The sequence below is a fragment of the Tripterygium wilfordii genome, chromosome 9, assembly GCF_013401445.1.
Source record: "Tripterygium wilfordii isolate XIE 37 chromosome 9, ASM1340144v1, whole genome shotgun sequence".
NCBI classification, from domain to species: Eukaryota; Viridiplantae; Streptophyta; class Magnoliopsida; order Celastrales; family Celastraceae; genus Tripterygium; species Tripterygium wilfordii.
In genome coordinates, this window is record NC_052240.1 from 11027371 (window position 1) to 11041480 (window position 14110).

Genomic DNA, 14110 nt, shown 5'->3' on the forward strand with positions numbered 1-14110 from the left:
TAAAGCAGAAATTTTGGATTGAATGAAAAATTGACCAGGCAGGATTGTGGAGGGTAGAGACAAGGAGAGTGATGCAGTTGTAAATGGAGACTGAGAAGATAAAATGGCAAGTGGGTTTTGGTTTTGGTCATTTTAGTCTTGACCTTTGTCTTGGTCTGTTGGTTTTAATTTTATGTGAAAATGATTTCTTGCGTTTTTTGAGATTGGGAGATTGGAATTGTGACGCCCAGTTTCTGGTTGGGTCGTGAGAGGAAAAACACACATACAACATTTGACAAACATGAAGCAACATTGTAATACAATGATCGTCATCCTGCATAGAAATCGACAATTGTCCTAAAGAAGACTCCAATGGTATTAAGCCTCCAGAAGCATAATCCAATACTACTATAGTAATTGAGACCTCAATGGTCCACATCAAGCAGATGCAATAAAACAACTCACTTAATCAGAATGTTAGACCTCAGTGGTCAATATCACAGCGGAAACAAAACAATAGCTCAAGTCAAAGGTGATTGAGTCATACATAAAGTTCAACAATTTGAAACGTTTAACAATCCTAACTAAAGGTAAAGAAACAGACATCTAGTAAACAAGGGCTACACCACACTGTCACGCCTCCGTCAGCCAATCCTGAACATTTTCCTGACTTGAGAGGGGAAAGGAAAAGAAAGAAAAGAAGGCATGAGCGAAAGGCCCAGTAGGGAAATAAAAATCGAACAATAAACAACGAGGACCAGAAGGAACCATACTAGATTCGGGCCCCTATAAAGATTCACAACGCTCAAAGTGCCATAGAAAATAAACATGGCACATAACAACAAGAATATGGATAAATGGTTACAAGGTACAATATTCAATATGCATCAATGAATGCAATTTACAACATATATATACTTTTAAAATATTATATATATTTAAAATAACAAGTGGAACAATTGAGGCACACCGAATGCCGAAGCACTCGTTGACCAAGTGTATACAAGTACACGTAAGGTCACATATCACACACAAGGGAGGATCCATTTAAGGAAAGTGTACTCCCAAACAACAAGGATATCCGGACACCTAAACCGGTAGTGGGTTGTACACCCCACACCAAACAATGTGATACAAGAACAACACAACCAACAATTGTCCACAAAACTTAGCTCAATATATGCCACATTACAATATAGTTCAAAACATTTATCAATGATATAATTTTTATATCATTACAAGAATTTACTTTAACATTAACAATACAACTAGGTTTTACCCAAAACAGTTTACAATGCAATTTTCTAAAATCTCATCTTGCGGTCCAATAAACTCGGGATCCTCCTAGGAATCGCACAATGTCCAGGCCGAAGCCCCGGCTTCACTCCCGAACTCCTCATTCATTGAACTTCACAAGGGTGTAAAATAGGTAAAATATCGGGTCTAAATAAATTGACAATTTTCCTCTTTAATGCATTAAAAGTATTTGATAAGAATAAAAATATTTATGGAATATCTTTGTTACAAAAAATTATAATCAAACATGACGGATGCAAGACCGTCTAAGCCCACAACAATGGCTTAGGCCATAACAACATGTCCATGGAGGAAGACAAAGAATAATGAGGTTAACAATTATCCATGGACAACAATCAAACAATTGTAGGAACAAGGAATTTAAGAATTTAGGAAGTTCCTACAATGATTCAATACAAGGCATAAAAGAATTATCAAAGAGAATAGAATTTTTCCTAAAAGGATTAAATATAGGATATACAAGGAATTATTAAAGAGGGTGGTAGTTTCCCTACCTCTTGTAGACACAAACTTCACAAGCTTAAACAATAAACGTCAAGTACTATCCAATAAGCCCACCTAATGATAAAATAACATATCATGACTTAATTTATCAAGTCTAGCTTCAATTTAACAAAACCCCAAATTAGGTCATGAACCTTAGATTCAATCTTCACTAATCCTAACCAAAAATTCAATCGCAAGATTATAGGAATCTTACTCAAGTTCCAATGGAAACAATAAAGAGATTTTTAGTGTTAAATCATCCTTTGTTACTGTTAAAACAGATGTCAAGGATGTTAGAGCAGATATTCAGGATGTCAAGGAGAATAATCGGGACACACAAAGTTGACTAAGATATGTTTGTCATGACGTTGAAATGTCCACATGTGTAGGCCATTATGGCCGTCATTTTAGACTAGGAAATATCCACATGTGTAGGCCATCATAGCCGTCATTTTAGACCAGGAAATGTCTACATGTGTAGGCCATCATGACCTTACTTGTATATGTACCAGCACATAGACGAAGAAGAAAATCATAACACCAAAATCGTGTGTTTGTCCCTGTTTTCACATGGTATCGGAGCAGGTTCAAGAACACACCACATAAACAAAACCAGCAACAAACCATCTTCTTCCATCACTACCAACAGCACCAATGGCCAAGAACAACGACGGCACTCCAGAAAAATCTGAGATGACCAAAGTTCAATCACACAAGTATGACGACCCAAGCAATCCTCTCTATCTTCATCACTCGGATCAACCTGGTCTTGTCCTAGTGAATCAAACACTAAATCAAGACAACTACTCTCTTTGGAGTCATGCGATGCTCATGGCTCTCATTGCAAAGAACAATGATGGTTTCATTGATGGGACTGTGACTAAACCACCTGCAGAGTCCGTAGTGGAGATGAAACAATGGATTCGATGCAACCTTCTTGTCAAAGGATGGATCCTTAACACAATATCACCTGACATTGGACAAAGCGTCATGTATAATGAAGACGCGCACGATCTTTGGAATGAGTTGAAGGATCGACTTGGCCTTTCCAACAATGTATACTTATTTCAAATTGAACAACAAATTCATGATTGCCTACAAGGTAACATGACCATTGGTGAGTACTATACTAAATTGAAAAGTTTATGGGATAAGCGAGATGCTCTATGTCCTATGCCATCTTGCAGTGGAGATATCGCCAAGACGCTGCTGCAGTACCAACAAACACAACGTTCCATCAAGTTCCTCATGGGACTCAATGAGGTCTACGCAGCCGCACGTGGACAGATTTTACTCATGGAACCTTTACCTCCAGTCAACAAAGTGTTTTCCCTCATTAACCAGGATGAAAAACAGCGAGTCGTATCATCCCAAGTCTTGGGAAAGACACCGGAAGCAGCAGCCTTTGCTGGCAGGAATAGTTTCAGTTCGGCTGAAAAGAGATTCTCGAAGCAAAACAACAATGTGTGTTGCCACCGCTGCAATCTCATGGGGCACACTGCTGAAGACTGTCGTGCACACCTCAAGTGTGAATACTGTGGTCACAAAGGACACACTGTTGATATTTGTCGAAAGTTGAAGCGAGCCAATAATCACGGTGATAGGAACAACCAATCCAATGTCAATTCCAATTTCCGCTCAAAGGCACATCATGTTGATTCCCAATCAGAAAGAACTGATACACCATCCACTCCTTACAATCTCACGGCAGAACAATATCATGATCTCATTGCCCTCATAAATCAAAACAAAATTGGAAACATGGCAAGTCAAGTGAGTGCAGCCACCACCATGAGCAACATGTCAGGTAACAAAGTTTGTGCAAACAATTTTATTCCAGATACCCAATGGATTTTTGACACAGGGGCCACCGATCACATGGTATGTTCACCGACCTTTCGACCACCAAGACACCAGTCCTTAACCAACATTTACATCTACCCAACCATGCACTTGCTCTTGTAACACACATCGGGACCATCCGCCTTTCAGATACATTCGTTCTCTATAATGTACTCTGTGTTCCTTCATTCAAACTGAATTTAATTTCCGTAGCCAAACTTGCTAAGACCTCCTTATGTTGTGCAACGTTTTCTGATACATCTTGTTTTGTTCAGGACCAACGATCGGGGAAGATGATTGGGATGGGAACTGAGCGCAATGGGCTTTACTATTTGGACGTTTCGAAGATATCTGGGTGTCACTCTGTCTCCACAGTAGCCTCAACTTCCTCCAATCTCTGGCATCAACGGTTAGGTCATTTGTCCAATAAAAGCCTACATGCTATTTCCTTGTCTACCAAGAATATTCATTTTTGCTCTATTGATGATTGTGTTATTTGTCCCCTTGCCAAACAAGCTCGTAAACCTTTTCATTTAAGTTCTATTACTACAAAAATACCATTCGAGTTAATCCATGTTGATATTTGGGGGGGCTATCACGTTCCAACATTCAATGGAGACAAATATTTCCTTACCATTGTTGACGATTTTTCTCGCTGCACATGGGTTTACCTTTTGCATGCCAAATCAGATGCACGGAAATTCCTTGTTTCATTCATCAATTTTGTTGAAACACAATTCTCATCTTGCATCAAAATTATCCGTAGTGACAATGGCCCAAAATTTTCAATGCAAGATTTTTTTTCTAACAAGGGAATTTTACATCAAACCAGTTGCGTTTCCACTCCACAACAAAATGGAGTCGCCGAGCGCAAGCATCGCCACCTTCTAAATGTTGCCCGTGCACTCTTGTTTCAAGCCCAACTTCCCAAAACATTTTGGGGAGATTCCATTCTTACAGCTGCTTACCTTATCAATCGGACACCCACTGCTGTCCTTCAAGGTAAAACGCCATATGAAATTCTCTTCAAGAAACCACCCTCCTATATGCATCTGCGCGTATTCGGTTGCCTATGCTTTGCCTTCACACATCACCATCGCCCTACTAAATTTGATGTCCGTTCCATCCGTTGCATATTTCTTGGATATCCATATGGGACAAAGGGGTACCAAGTCTATAACTTAGAAACTGGAAAGTTTTTTATCTCTCGGGATGTCATATTCTATGAACAAATATTCCCTCATTCCACTTCCGCTGCCATTCCTCCCACTACTTCACCTTTATTTCCTCCTTCATCCGATACTTACCAAGAACCCCATCCTTCTCATGCAAACATCCAGCCACCAACACTTCCTATTCATGAGCAACAACTACATTCCTCTCCTACACCTGAACCTATTCCACCCAACACCACCACATCAGAATCTACTTCCCTACAGTCTCTGCCTTCCACTCGATCACAACGCCCAACTCGTGTACCCAGCTATCTCCAAGACTACCATGTAGAAGCTTCATTGCCCGCTCGATCTCCACCAACATCAACCTCTTCATTGGCTGGACATGCAGGTATTTATCACTCCCTTTCTCATGTTGTTTCCTATAATCAGTTGTCTCCCTTGTACAGAGTTTTTGCTACTTCCATCTCTGCCATCAAAACACCAAACACCTTCTCCCAAGCAGTTCAGGATCCTCAATGGCGTCAAGCTATGGATCAAGAACTTCGGGCCCTTCAAGACAACAACACATGGTCTCTACAATCCCTTCCCCCACACAAGAAAGCCATTGGATGCAAATGGGTCTACAAGATCAAACTTAATCCTGATGGTACTGTTGAACGCTACAAAGCCCGATTGGTTGCCAAAGGGTACAATCAAGTTGTCGGCTTTGACTACCGTGAGACCTTTGCCCCAGTTGCCAAACTTGTTACAGTCCGCATTCTCCTCGCTGTGGCAGCCACCCAACACTGGCATCTTCGCCAACTTGATATCAACAACGCCTTTCTTCAATGGGATCTCGAGGAAGAAGTTTACATGTCTTTACCTCCGGGATTCGGACGAAAGGGGGAGACTCGAGTATGTAAATTACACAAATCTTTATACGGATTGAAGCAGGCCTCTCGTCAATGGTTTATTAAGTTGACTACTGCACTCAAATTGGTTGGTTTCTCTCAATCTAAATCAGATCACTCCTTATTCATCCGAACCCGAGGTAGAAGCTTTACTGCTTTGCTTGTTTACGTTGATGACATAATCCTCACAGGAAGCAGCTTACAAGACATCGAAGAGACCACAACCGATCTCATGAGACAGTTCAAACTCAAGAATCTCGGTGCATTGAAGTATTTTCTAGGAATAGAAATTGCTCGCTCCAACAAAGGGATTGCAATTTCACAGCGTAAATATGCCCTTGAGTTACTGGAAGATGCAGGTTACCTTGGTGCCAAGCCAGTTAATACTCCTATGGAACAGAATTTGTCACTTAGCAAGAATGAAGGAGAGTACATCAGTGATCCCACTTCCTACCGAAGACTAGTTGGAAGATTGATATACTTGACGATTACTCGACCGGATCTGGTATATGTTGTTCATATACTTAGTCAGTACATGGACAAACCACGTACTCCTCATCTGGAAGCAGCTCACCTAGTGTTACGTTACATCAAGCAGGCACCAGGACAAGGAATTCTATTTTCGGCAACCAGTCTCATGCAGATTAATGCTTATTGTGATTCAGATTGGGCAAGGTGTCGTGACACAAGGCGCTCAACTACGGGATATTGTGTCTTCCTTGGACATTCACTAATCTCTTGGAAAACCAAGAAACAACACACGGTTTCACGATCAAGCGCAGAAGCGGAATATCGCTCGATGGCATCAGCATGCTGTGAGATAACTTGGGTACGATACATTTTACATGACCTTGGTATTAAACATTCACAACCAGCTAGGCTGCATTGTGACAACCAGGCAGCCCTACACATTGCATCAAACCCTGTGTTCCACGAGCGAACCAAACACATAGAAATTGACTGCCACCTTGTGAGAGAGAAGATTCAAGCTGGATTGATCAAAACTTTCCATGTTCCAACTTTGAAACAGCCGGCAGATATTTTTACCAAATCAGTAGGGATTTCACAATTCTTGGCCTTGATTAACAAGTTGGGAATCATCAACATTTATTCCCACTTGAGGGGGAGTGTTAAAACAGATGTCAAGGATGTTAGAGCAGATATTCAGGATGTCAAGGAGAATAATCGGGACACACAAAGTTGACTAAGATATGTTTGTCATGACGTTGAAATGTCAACATGGCCGTCATTTTAGACTAGGAAATGTCTACATGTGTAGGCCATCATGGCCGTCATTTTAGACTAGGAAATGTCCATATTAAGCCGTCATTTTAGACTAGGAAATGTCCACATGTGTAGGCCATCATAGCCGTCATTTTAGACCAGGAAATGTCTACATGTGTAGGCCATCATGACCTTACTTGTATATGTACCAGCACATAGACGAAGAAGAAAATCATAACACCAAAATCGTGTGTTTGTCCCTGTTTTCACAGTTACAAACCCAAGAAAGATCAAGAGAGATGTTCAAATCTCTTGCTTTAAGAAACAAAAGAAGACAAGGTGTTTAGTTGGAACTCGGGAGTGGCTGGCGGCAGGAGGCTGGATGAAAGTGCTTTGCCGGAGGTGGCTGGTTGGCGTGGAAGGCTGCTTGGTGTGAAGCGGAGGGAGAAAGAAAACGGGAAATAAAACAGAAGAGAAAGAAGGAGTAAAAGCAAAACCTGTTACACGATGTTTGACCTATTGTTTTCTTTTCTTTTCTTTTTTAAATCAGATTTTATTCCCAAAAATATGCTTTTTCAAAGGACCATTCTGTCCTTAAGTTCCGAGAATTTACAGTTATGCCATCAATAAAATTTACAGCTTTATTACTATATTTAATTGAATATTCTTTTATGATCTAAATTGATATTACTATATGGCTCAATAGTACTACTAAAGACACTTGTCCATTTTAACGGACCCACAAAATACGGGATATTATAGGAATCCATGGCACATGGTAATACAAGAGAATGGAGGTTGAAGAAAAAATTGTGTGTTGCCACCACTAGTTTGTCTTCAGGCCCATTAATCATTTTTGTTAACTTTTTAAAGGTAATTTCATATGAAGATAATTTTATAATCTTAATTTTTCTAACAAAAATACGTGTGCAAAGAGTTCAAATTGGTATGTAAATAACTGCTCCTTTCAAAATAGAATAATGCTTGAGACCCTCAAAAAGTGATCCTCAAAAGACCCCCATTTAATGTGGAGTGTTGGATGTGAAGTGGGCCCTACATGTGTGTTTTTAATCAATGATTATTTTAATGTCACGTAGATTTGGGGGATTTTTGGGGGTTTTTAGCATTGTCCTTCAAAATATTATAGATTGGGAGCGGACTACATGGTCAGGTTCAAATATTTTATTAACCCAAAAAAATTAGTGTTGTAAATGAGTTTTTTTTTTTTTTTTTGCGCTTTTAAAGCCGTTTAACTGCGCCTCTCTTTATGTTCTAACGATGTGGACATTGAAACAGAAATTGCTTTTGCGTGTGTGGTATGTATTCATATAGTTTTCCTTCTCCTGGTTGATGCACATCAAATAGTCATATTTATGAAATTATTTGTCTATTTTGAATTTAAGGTTGATGTGGAGCAAATCCGGGTTACACATCCCATGCCTCAAACGTGTTGTGACTCTTATTAGGTCTAATTCTAACAATATTATTAATCTCTAATTGCCTTTTGACAATAAGATTTATTTCCCTATTGCATCTAAAAAATCTAGATTGATTAGGACTCAAATCATGGTTGTGCACATCATCAAACAGGGTTATCTCCCACTTTAAAACCACAGGGTTATCTCCAACTTTAAAAACCACTTTCCATCCATAGAAAGATAATCTGTAAGCTTAGCCTTGCATTCATTCTTACTATAACCACGATGATTGATGAGAGTATTCGTCTGTGTAATGAATTTATCAAACCTTCCACATATAAAAAGAAGATATTTGTGTCCATTGTTATTGATCCACGTGCACGATACCATATGGGGTTGCATACTTGCATGGCCCATTATTTGCTATTGACCAAACGCCATGTACCAATTTACTTAGCTTACTTCAATTATTTATGCAACGAATCATTCAATGAAGGGGGATTAGTGTGTTGGACATCAGTGTGGTTGGATAGTCATAAGTGACTCATTTGATCTTTGATTAAGAAGATTTTTGTCGCATTTAAAAGAAAACTCGAAAACCCACAGATTTGTGTCTAATATTTACTTGGATATTTGAACATTTTATTATGTTCGACATCAGTGTGTTCGGATAGTCATAACTCACTCATTTGAGCTTCAATTGAGACGATTTTTATGGTATTCAAAATAAAACTTGAAAACTCACATATTTGTGTCTAATATTAATTTGGAAATTCAAACATTTTAGGGGTCAAATATAGGTTCAAAGTTTACGAAGCAGTGCTGCATTTCTAACATCAGTGTGTTCGATGTCAATGTATTCGGACAACCATAACTCACTCGTTTGAGCTTTGATTGAGACGATTTGTATGTTGTTCAAAAGAAAATTCAAATACCCACATATTTGTGTCTAATACATATTTGGATATTATAAGATTTTATAGTCAAATCAAGGATAAAAGTTTGTATTAAAGATAAATTTTTTTTAATGTTTTGATCTTTTGTTGTATTTTTTTCTCATCTAGGAATGACTTAGTTTTGTTTGTCTCTGATTTGTGGAATTTTAAACATGCAATGCAGAAAAGTAGGATTTTAAACATGCAATGCAGATAAATTCACATGCAGTGAAGATAAATCATATGCAATGCAGATCAATTCATATGCAACGTGCAAATAAATTCATTATAGTGCAGATAAATGAAATTTACTTGCGATATTTTTTTCATCTAAGACTATATCTATGAGTGATTTGGTTTGAAAAAGTTTTTCACACTGATTGAGAATATGTAAAAAAAAATTCAAATTTCGTCATATATTTTGAGAGATAAATCATTTGGTGTTTCGTTTAAAAAAAACTAAAAATGTCAAACTAAACAGATGATGTCATTCGTGTGGAAAAAATGTGAGAGAGAACGTGCATGCATAGAATTAGGTAATTTTATTAAAAAAAAATTGAATCTATGTCATTTAATCAACTATGTCTTTATAATTATTTTTTTATTGTTTTTATTGGAACAAATCTTCTTGAGTGTGGACTTTGAGTGTGGACTTATTGATAGTTACACAAAAAAAATTCTAGGGAAAGGGAGATGGATCAATCAAAAACAGCACATGCATATTGGGTTAATCATATTGTTGAGATTGATTGATTGATAGTACGGAGAGAATAAGATTCAATGAATATGTGTGTCTTTCAATATATAAGCTTCTACTTCCACATACCTTTTAGCCTGTGATGTAATACTCACGGGTGGTATGTGTGAAGTGTTGTTTGCATATTGTTAGATGTGTGTATATATGTTTATCAAAAAAAGAAGTTTGAGAGATGTGGATTTGCTGTAACAAATCCCACATCGGATGTGTGTGTGTGTCTTTCAATATATAAGCTTCGACTTCCACATACCTTTTAGCCTGTGATGTAATACTCACGGGTGGTATGTGTGAAGTGTTGTTTGCATATTGTTAGATGTGTGTATATATGTTTATCAAAAAAAAATGAATATGACCGAAACCTCACTCGGCATATGGTTGGAAGAAGATTGGCTTTAATTAGGTCTCGATATTAGGCCGGGTCAACCCAACTTTTTCAAGTCCATGCTTGGTATTGACATCGGGTTTCGGGCCGGGTTTGAATGGAAAAATGCAATCCAAACCCGGCCCAGGCCCATAAAACTCGGGTCTTAGGGCCGGGCCCCGACTATTTTTTAAAATTTTTTTACTATTTTTTAAAATATATGTGTGTGCTATGTAGATATATATGTGTGATATGTATATACATGCAGTGATGCAGAAGATATATACACACATATATACACATGCAGAAGTCAGTAGAACATATATGCACACAGTGACACACATATACACATGCAGAATATATATACACACACATAACATATATATACACACAAACATAGACATATATATACATATACATGTAAAACATTGACCAGGCCTCCAGACGGGCTCAGGCTCGAGCCGGGCCAAAATTGGCCTAAAGTGTCGGGCTTCGAGCAGGGCCCGGCCCGGCCCCAGAAATGGAGTACAGACCCGTCCAGACATCGGGTCGAGCTGTCTAGGCCTAATAAATTTTCGAACAAGGTCGGGCTTTGACTCGCGGGTCAAATGGTGACCCCTAGCTTTAATTTTTGTTGTTAGATATGTTACGTTGTCAAGCATGACAGATTAAGTTACTTCTCTGTTTTTTTTTTTTTTTTAATATTGCAGGTGAGAGATGTGAGACGTGACCAGCTAGCATATCTCATATCCAATATGCTGATGACACCCTTATTTTTTGTAAAGCCGAAGAGAGTAGCATACAGATGGTGAAAAGAATATTGAGATGTAACCAGCTTATCTCTGGACTTAAGGGCAACTTCTCTAAGAGTTCTATTATTGGGATTGGCATGGATGGCCAGTGGACTGAGAACATGGCTGCCAAGTATCAATGCAGGGCCGAGGCTTTACTAGTTAAGTATTTGAGGATTCCTTTGGGTGCAAATTTCAAGCTGGCTAAGACATGGAAACCTATGGTAGATAATTTTCAAAAATGTTTAGCAAAGTGGAAAGGAAGGCAGCTCTCCATTGGTGGCAGACTAACACTAGTTAAAGCAACCTTGTCAAACCTGTCAATCTACTACATGTCCTTGTTCAAGATGCCTGTGACAGTGGCAAGAAAACTAGAATCTTTGCGGAGAAGCTTTCTATAGGGAGATTCAGATGTGAAGAAAAAATTGCACCAAATTAACTGGAAACAGGCTATCCAACGTAAGAATGCTGGGGGACTAGGGATAGGAGATATCACCTTGAAGAACAAGGCATTGATATTCAAGTGGGCCTGGAGATTTTTGAAGAATGAAGGGGCATTGTGGAGGTCGGTCATTAATAGGAAGTATACTAGAAGAAGTCAGTCTCTACTGCCAACTTTAACCATTCCCATATCACCTTCTTCATCCTATTTGTGGCATATTGTCCAGACTCTAGTAATATCTCAAGATTCCTCTTGTGGTAGATTCTTTCAAGAGGGTATTGACTTTGGCATTGGGAATGGGAATGGAAGTGGCATAAAATTATGGCAGGATAGATGGGTAGCTAATAGCCCCTTATGTAAAATTTTTGAAAGGCTATTCAGAATATCCCTTCAGAAAGCATGCAAGATTGAAGAGATGGGCTATTGGAGTAACAATAAATGGCAATGGAGTTTTTTATCGAGAAGGCTTCCGTATAGATGGGAAGAGACCAAAACTGATGAACTACTACAGTTGTTGTCAACATGTGTATTGTGCCCTAACAAGAAAGACAGAGTAATTTGGTTGTATATCCCGAATGGAGATTTTATAGTCAAGTCACTCTATGCAAAGTTAGTTGAACCTCTCAGGCAAAAACCTCCTCAATTGGGCCAACCCTCATACAGTGTAGTGTGGAAGAGCCTTGCACTTCCAAGGGTGGAAATCTTTGTGTGGATCTTGTAGCTTAAGAAACTACCCACCAGAGACAACTTGACAAGTAAGGGAATCATACCAGCATCAGGTAATGTCTGTCCATTTTGTTCTTCTGCCCAGGATACTGTAGACCATTTGTTCTGCCAATTCATAGGGCCTTCTAATCTATGGAATAGTCTAGTGGAGTGGTGGGGTTTGGCCTGGTGCCCTACCAGTAGCATAGGGATATTGTTTGAACAGTGGTGTAGCATGGTAGACAAAGGTGCTTTGCAGAAAAGACTATGAGCATTACTGTTTTACGTAGTGGTCTGGTAAATATGGAAAGAAAGAAACGATGTAATCTTTAGAGGAAAAGTGGTGATTGGGTATCGTTGTTGCCTATGATTTTTGTCAGGCTGTAAAGGTGGGCAATATCTTTAGATCCACATTTCACATACTCTAGCCTACAACTTCAACACAATGTTGAATGTTTCAAGAATTGGAGTAATCGAAGATCTATAAGATATCAACCCCATATACAGTGGATTCCCCCTCATGGTGACATAATGAAATGGAATGCCCTTGGAAAACCAAGCAGGGCTGGAATAGGAGGAGTTCTGAGGGACTCTTTGGGTTCAATGGCTTGCTTATTCTCATGTAGTATTGGGGTGTGCGAATCAAATGAAGCGGAACTGAGGGCAATCTACAAAGTATTGGAATTAACAGCCTCAAGTCCTACGCTAACTGGGAGGAGTATCATTATTGAGTCTGACTCCCTTAATGCAGTCAAATAGGCCGCAAAAGAATGTGATCCTCCATGGAAACTCGATCAAATAGCAAACTCAATTATCCTGCTAAAACATAAAGTACAAAGCACCTCCTTGCAGCACACTCTAAGGGGAAGGAATGACTTAGCAGACCTGCTAGCAAAAGAAGGCAGTAGGAGAAGCTTTGATCTTCTATTATGGTTCTAGCTTTATTTTCTCCAAGTAGTATTGTTATTCTCCTACTTTTTCAGGCCATCCAAAATGGATGCCCTGTTGTACTGTTTCTACCTTCTTTTATATTTATTTCATCCTGTTGCTTATAAAAAAAACAGAGAGCGTAATTAATGGGTCGTGGTTTAGTTGTAAATTTATTGTGAATTTGTGTGTTTGAATGTATTGGTGGAGGTATTTTGAAGATTATGTTTATGAGAAATGCTATTCAGTGTCCTTGGAGTATTAGATAAATAAGATAAAAGTGATTTGAAATTTTAAAAAGTTGTGTTGGAATCTGTTTTTTAAATTTTAAAAATTAAGTGAGAAAGCATTCATTTCACATAACATACTGTAGACAAGACTTACATTGAGAATATACAACCATATATATGTAGGTGACATCTATATTTTAAATTTAAAAAATTAGGTGGAAAAGCGTTCATTTCACATAACATGTCCATTACGACATTCGTTAACAAGATTCTATGAATGTCAGTGTTAAGGTTTATATTGTTCAGGGTTTTGAGAAACCTCCTAGTTATGAGGAGATGGTGTCGGATTTTTTATTTGGTTGACCTTTCATGATACCCTTCCGTTGCCAAACATGACAAATTAAACTTGTCATATGAATCCATCTAATATAAAAATTCCACCAATTTCAAGGAAAAAAAAAGCCAAATCAAAATAAATATAAACCCAAATTCCGAATGGGCCGTTTTGAATGATCTTTCGGGAAGAATTCTCAACATCTCTAATCTCTATTGCAGGCTGGACCCGTTGTTAAGCTTCGGCCCATCTGGTTGGGGCCTTTTTTTGTCCCTAGCTCATCAGTCATCTCGC